The 7,845-nt window shown below is 46.1% G+C and overlaps 1 pseudogene; it reads left to right on the forward strand.

Annotated features, from left to right (window-relative positions):
• The first annotated feature begins 6,696 nt into the window (after nucleotides 1-6,696).
• Nucleotides 6,697-7,033, forward strand: LOC104996219 (annotated as a pseudogene).
• The last annotated feature ends 812 nt before the right edge of the window (nucleotides 7,034-7,845 follow it).

Here is a 7,845-nt window from a genome sequence, read left to right on the forward strand (position 1 = left end):
CATTGAAATGAATCCACCACAGGTATACTCATGTTCCCCATCCTGAACCCTCCTCCCTCCTCCTTCCCCGTACCATCCCTCTGAGTCGTCCCAGTGCACCAGCCCCAAGCATCCACTATTGTGCATCGAACCTGGACTGGCAACTTGTTTCATATATGATATTATACATGTTTCAATGCCATTCTCCCAAATCACCCCACCATATCCCCAAGATTTTTTATATGGAGTAGATGATAGCAGCGGTTTGTTACATGGCCATTATTATGTGGAGATATCATCCCTCTGTAAGGCTTCCCCAGTGACTCAGCGGTAAAGAATCCGCCTGCAGCACAGAAGACCCAGGTTCGATCCTTTTATCAGGAAGATCCCCTGGAGAAGGGAATGGCAACCCACTCCAGTATTCTTGCCTGGAGAATCCCATGGACAGAGGAGCCTGGCAGGCTATGGTCTGTTGGGTTGCAAAGAGTTGGACATGACTGAAGCGACTGAGCACCCTCTCGAGCATTTAAAGTAACTGTATTCTTTTGGAATTATGAACTGTTAGGTAATGTAGTATTAATGCCCTTTTGAACACTGAGATTCTAGGGTGTCTCTGCTTGAAAAGATTCTTCAAGGTAGCACTCTTTCATCCCACCTGGCTCTCCTCCAGCAGAAATGAAGAGAGCTCATTTGGAGCAGAATGGAGATAATGAAGTATTGCTTTTCAAAGAATCAGCGTTTTCTTCTATTAATTAGCTTGGGAATTTGCTGGGGGCGGCAAACTCAAGGATGATATTGTAATAGATATTGGTGTCTGGCTGCTCGCACTTAAAAGCCAATACAGAAGCCAGGTAGGGGAAAGGAAAGTTAGCTTTATTCTGGATGCCAGCAACTATTGAAAGTGAAAGTGAAGTTGCTCAGTCATGTCCAACTCTTTGCAACCCCGTGGACTGTAGCCTACCAGGCTCCTCCATCCATGGTATTTTCCAGGCAAGAGTACTGGACTGGGTTGCCATTTCCTTCTCCAACAACTGTGGAGAAGGGCAGATGTCAGTCCAATGGCTGACTCCTCCCACCTCCCACCCCGGACAATTAATGAGCAACAGCTTTTATAGATGGAGGGAGGGGGCTACAGGCAGAAACAGCGCAGTCAGCTCTGACAATCATTTGAAAGTGGTCATCACTGATCTGATCAGTGTCATCTTGATTGTTGTCAATACAGTTAATTTTCAGGCCCAGGGTTCATTTGTTTTCATTTCCTGGGTCAATTCTCAAAATTGTGTCAGCTTCTCTCATGGTTTTCCAGGAGGCTCAGTGGTAAAGAATCCACATGCCAATGCAGAAGACGTCACTTTGCTCCCTCGGTGCGGAAGATACGCGAGAGAAGAGAATGGCAACCCAATGCAGTATTCTTGCATGGAGAATCCCATGGACGGAGGAACCTGGTGGGCTACAGTCCATGGGGTCAGAAAGAGCCACTTCACTTTCTTTCACTTTGCAGCCCCATGCACTGCAGCACTCCAGGCTTCCCTGTCTTTCATTATCTCCCAGGAGTTTGCTCAAACTCCTGTCCATTGAGTCGGTGATTCCATCCAACTATCTCATCCTCTGTCTCCTCCTTCTATCTCAAAGGATGTTAACTTACAGGCCCAAGATGGAGGCAACTAATTCAAATAAGCAATATAGAATATAAAGACTGGGTCTCTTCAGAAACAGGGGTATTAGAACCATTATCGAAGAATCAACACAAGAAATTAATACAATGAAATATGAATAAGACTTCAAAACACAGACGCAGCTAAGTACTACTTAAGAAAAGTGAATGACAGGGCTTCCCCGGGGGCTCGGAGGGAAAGGCTGTGCCTGCCAATAAGAGGACACGAGTTCCATCCCTGACCCGAGAAGGTCCCAGGGCTCAGCAGCATAGGCCGTGCGACACAACCACCGAGCCTGGGAGCCGCCACTACTGAAGCCCAGAGCCCTGAAAGCCTGGGCTCCGCACAAGAGAGGTCACTGCAGTGAAAAGCCTGTGCCCGGTGACCGGAGAGGAGCCCTGCGCCCCAAGCAGAAACAATGACCCAGCACAGCCAGAATTAATGGATTTAAAAAATAAAATCCAAAAAAATAAAAAATAAAATACATACCGAGGCTGAGAAACTGCTATTGAGCAAACATGGTGATGGAGTGAGATGCCGGGTGATAAAGCAACAGCCAGGCCTGTCCATCTCCAAAGAACCACTGATTGTGTGGAGATCGGAAGACAGCCTGAGGGTGTCGGGGGAAGGACTCTTCAGACAGCGGAGTGAAACCCTACAAACCAGACTGCAAAGCCAGTTGGGCTTGGTGTGGTCAGGTGTGCAAGGTGGCTGGGGAGTGGAGGAGAAGATAGAGAGTGTGAGGAGCGGTGCCCTCTGAGGGTGTGAGAAAGGATTTGGATTTGCCAAGGGAAGATTTCATGCAAGGATGGGCACAATAAAGGACAGAAATGGTATGGACCCAAGAGAAGCAGAAGATATTGAGAAGAGGTGGCAAGAATACAAAGAACTACACAAAAAAGATCTTCATAACCCAGATAATTCCAAAGGTGTGATCACTCACCTAGAGCCAGACATCCTGGAATGTGAAGTCAAGTGGGCCTTAGGAAGAGTCACTATGAACAAAGCTAGTGGACGTGATGGAATTCCAGTTGAGCTATTTCAAATCCTCAGACATGATGCTGTGAAAGTGTTGCACTCAATAAGTCTGCAAATTTGGAAAACTCAGCAGTGGCCGCAGGACCGGAAAAAGTCAGTTTTCATTCCAATCCCAAAGAAAGGCAATGCCAAAGAATGTTCAAACTACTGCACAATTGCACTCATCTCACATGCTAGCAAAGTAATGCTCAAAATTCTCCAAGCCAGTCTTCAACAGTACATGAACCATGAACTTTCAGATGTTCAAGCTGGATTTAGAAAAGGCAGAGGAACCAGAGATCAAATTGCCAACATCAATTGGATCACTGAAAAAAAAAAGCATTCCAGAGAACCATCTGCTTCTGCTTTATTGACTATGCCAAAGCCTTTGACTGTGTGGATCACAAGAAACTGTGGAAAATTGTTAGACAGGAATACCAGACTTCCTGAGCTGCCTCCTGAGAAATCTGTATGTAGGTCAGGAAGCAACAGTTAGAACTGGACTTGGAACAACGGACTGATTCCAAATCGGGAAAGGAGTACGTCAAGGCTGTATACTGTCAACCCTGCTTATGTAACTTATATGCAGAGTACATCATGAGACAAGCTGGGCTGGGTGAAACACAAGCTGGAATCAAGATTTGCAGGAGAAATATCAATAACCTCAGATACACAGATGACACCACCCTTATGGCAGAAAGCGAAGAAGAACCAAGGAGTCCCTTGATGAAAGTGAAAGATAAGAGTGAAAAAGTTGGCTTAAAATTCAACGTTCAGAAAACTAAGATCATGGCATCCAGTCCCATCCCTTCATGGCAAATAGAAGGGGAAACAGTGGAAACAATGAGATAATTTATTTTCTGGGCGGGAGAGCTCCAAACTCATTGCAGATGGTGACTGCAGCCATGAAATTAAAAGACTCTTGCTCCCTGGAAGAAAAGTTACGACCAACCTAGACAGCATAGTAAAAAACAGAGACATTACTTGGCCAACAAAGGTCCAGGTAGTCAAAGCTATGGTTTTTCCAGTAGTCATGTATGGATGTGAGAGTTGGACTTGAAGAAAGCTGAGAGGCAAGAAACTGATGCTTTTGAACCTTGGTGTTGGGAAAGACTCTTGAGTGTCCTTAGCACTGCAAGGGGATCCAACCAGTCCATCTTAAAGGAAATCAGTCCTAAATATCATTGGAAAATATTTCAGCTGAAGCTGAAACTCCAATACTTTGGCCACCTGATGCAAAGAACTGACTCATTTGAATAGACCCTGATGCTGGGAAAGATTGAAGGCAGGAGGAGAAGGGGACAACAGAGGATGAGATGGTTGGATGGCATCACCGACTTAATGGATATGAGTTTGAGTAAACTCCGGGAGCTGTTGATGGACAGGGTGGCCTGACTTGCCGCATTTCATGCCGTCTCAAAGAGTTGGACACGACTGAGAGAATGAACTCAACTGACCTGACCTGAACCCACAGATGCAAGAAGTAGATGAATCGATTGCCAAGGGTAAGGGGGAGGTGGGCAGAGAATGGGGAGGGACTTTCCATGATTCACATTTTGTTCTTGGGGTGATGAGAAAGGTTGGAAATAGACAACATTGACAGTTGCACAACATTGTAAACGAACTTGGTGGAACAAGATTGTACACTTTATAAAAGAGTCAAAACTGTATGTTGTAACTGTATGTTGTGTGTTTCATAACCATAACAAGTATGTGATCAGGAACTTGATTCTCTTTGGATCCTTTGTGCAACCCTTCCTTGGAGCTAATAAATACCCTGGTGACAGCAAGGAAATGTTTTGGGTGGACAATCTTTGCTTAATACTTCCAACGTCACTATACTACATGGAATTCAGTGTTTAAATAGGCTTCTTTATATTTTTTCCCCAGAAGAATCATGACTGAGAGCCTTGCCTGGTGGCTTGTCTTGACCGAATAATATAAAACCTGGCATTGCTGTTCATATCCATTTGAGGAGTCTCACACATTGTAAATTTCTTGAAAGTACAGCAAAGATCAACATAGTTCCAGACTACAGAAGTCAAAATCTAGGGAGCCATTCAGACATTTCAACCTTTTATTCCCATAAAGGTGGACGTCAGAAGAATGATGGATGGACTAATGTCCATTCAATATGAAAGATTGTACCAGTGAGAGAATGGTATTGGGTATTGGTGTGAGGAATGTAGAGGAGAGGGAAGGGTGGAATAAAATGAAACTAGTTCTGTTCATTTATCTTTTGCCCCCATTCTTCTGAACAGTGAATACGTTGCTGATGAAAGGTAGAGGAAATCCCTTTACATAGGGGTGAATTTGTCATGGGCTTCTAGAAACATGTGTTCAACGTTTTGCTAGTAAATTCCTCAGTCACTATGGCTAAAGAATGTACATTTTTTGTGGGGTCATGGAATAGTCCCAGACAGGCCGTAATCTCAACCACCAGTGTCTGCGCTGAACCAAAGTGTACTTACTGAAAAGCCAGACTGCGACCCCAAAGGTGGCACGTTCCCTGCAGATCATTCCAGATTCTGACTTCGTCCGAGATCTTTACATGCGGAAGTTTAAAAAGGGTTGTTTAGTCGGTGAGTTGTGTCCAACTCTGCTATTCCATGTCCCACCAGGTTCTTCTGTCCATCGAATTTTCCAGGCAAGAATACTGCAGTGCATTGTCCATTTCCTTCTGCGAGAGATCTTCCCAACCCAGGGAGTGAACCCACGTCTCCTGCATTGGCAGGTAGATTCTTTACCACTGAGCCACCAGGGACGCATAGGTGAACCAAACTGGTTAAAATTTTCAGATACCTATGCTTTGACTCCTTCCAACTCTCCAGGTAAATGAGAAAAGTATTTGCTAGACCAGGAAAACCAATATTACTGCCAAAAAGTGCACGGGCTTCCCTGGTGGTAAGGAATCTGCCTGCAATGCGGGAGGCCTGGCTTCGCTCCCTGGGTTGGGAAGATCCCTCGAAGAAGGGAACGGCTACCCACTCGTCTTCTGGTCTGCAGAATTCCATGGACTGTATATCCATGGGGTCACAAAGAGTTGGACATGTCTAAAAGACTTTCACTTTACTTCTTTCCCAGCTGAGCCACAAGGGAAGCCCAAGAACACTGGAGTGGGTAGCCTATCCCTTCTCCAGCAGATCTTCCTGACCCAGGAATTACTACAGCGTCTCCTGCATTGCAGGAGGATTCTTTACCACCTGACCTATCAGAGAAGTCTACCACAAAACCAATATGGAGGCCTCTTTGATATACTGTGTTTTTTTCTGGTGGGGTGTCTGTGTGAAACTGGATCCATGGATAAATTGGATTATCTAAAATGAGGTCATATAAATGGCTTGAACCACCCTTGCACAATCTCTGTGCTGATGGGGTAACAAGCAGGGACCCTTGCCATTTCCCCCGGCTCTCTATAAATAGAGATGTTTCAGCCCCAGACACACTCTGATAGGCAGTCACCGACTTGAGGAGGCTGAGGGCAAGAGGGCTCAATGGAGGTAAGTGATGAGTGAGAACATCTAAGGAGAAGATTTGGGAATCAATACAGAAGGAGGTGGTGGGTTTCGGAAGGCTGGGCTTTCTACTCACCTTGCATCAGCTCAAAGGCCTTGTGAAAGCAGTGGATCTCCCTTAAACTCCGTATTAACTACGGTTGACTGCTGAGCTCTCTGTGAGGGGGAAAAACGGACTTGAAACCTGTAAATGGAACTTTGGAAATATAACGGAACACGGATCCTTCTCTTGCAGAAAAGACATTTAAATAAGAGGTCTTTCAGGTTCCCCCTCCTGCCTCCATCTGATTTATAGGTGTTGCCACCCTCCATGCTGTGGTGTGGTGTGGTGCATATATTCCACAAGGCTTTCTGAACCTTGGCCCCCTGGGCTAAGCAGACATGTTCGTCTGTGTTCATTTGTGTTAACACGCACAGAGAGACCCTCTTGGATCTACACAGGAGAACGATATTGTCCCAATTTCCATTTGAGAAACCTGACGCCCCCTGACTTTTGTCCATTCAGAAATCCAAATCCAAAGATGGGCAGCATGAACGCCTACGAGCAGCTCCAAAAGGGACCCCGGAAGCTGAAAGGAGTCACCGAACTTGGTGTGACCAAGTGGAAGGAGAAAAAGGACAGAGACAAGGCAAAACTCCTGGAAACGATGGGAAAAATCCAGAAGAACCAGGAGGAGGAGCTGAGGCGCCACCTCGGCAAGTTGACCCCAGCCCAGGTGGCCTTTGAGAAGGTGCAGGAGAAGCACAAATGGAGAGGATCCTGAAGAAAGCATCCAAAACCCACAAGCAGAGAGTGGAGGACTTCACAGACACCTGGACACGCTCATGGAGCACTATGACATTCCTAAAGTCAGCTGGACCAAGTAGCCGCCCCACCCAGGAGATGGAGTATTGTCCAGGGGAAGCAGGAAGCAGAGTTGGGGTCATCTCTGGAGCCTTTGGAAACATTCTTTTACACATATTCTGTTGAGTCTTCTGCTGAGCCCGTGCTTATCAGAGTAATGCCCCTTATTCTGGAACCGCATTAAAGAGAGACGGCCCTTTAAATTACAAAAAGAATACAGCAACATCCATATCCAGTGGTTCATGCAGCCTCCAGACCTGTGTGTTCACCAGGAGACCCACTGGGTGAGAAGCCCTACGTATGTGATCTCTGCCCCAAAAAGTTCCCTCACGACTCCACGCTGCACGCTCACCAGAGGACCCACACCCATAGAAGCCTTTCTGCTGTGAGCACTGTGAAAAAGCTTTCGACCACAGTGGGAACCTCATGGTCACACTCTGGGCTCGAGCCCTACATGTGCCGCGAGTGTCACCGGCCTTCCGCTCCCTGGGGTCTCTCACATCCCACCAGGAAACCCATTCCGAACCACTGGTCCAGGACCCTGCCCTCGGGTCCAAGAAGGAAATTCACAATGATTTGTCACTTCTGTAACACAAAGGGTGGATGACATGGGAAGAGATTTGGAGGATATTGGGTCCAGGAGGTTCCATTTACATGAATGAGGAGGATATTTGAGTGATGGCTTATCGTTCCCTTTGGATTTTGTTTTCTACTTTAGTGTAGCCTGTTTCAAAAAGTTTTTGCTTTCTTTTGTTATTCTTTTACTGAAAGCATGTCTCATTAGTTATCAGTACTTCATCATGAAACTGAGCCTACCGTTGACTGCCTTCCTGTT

The sequence above is a fragment of the Bison bison genome, unplaced genomic scaffold (genome assembly GCF_000754665.1).
Source record: "Bison bison bison isolate TAMUID 2011002044 unplaced genomic scaffold, Bison_UMD1.0 scf7180017851296, whole genome shotgun sequence".
NCBI classification, from domain to species: Eukaryota; Metazoa; Chordata; class Mammalia; order Artiodactyla; family Bovidae; genus Bison; species Bison bison.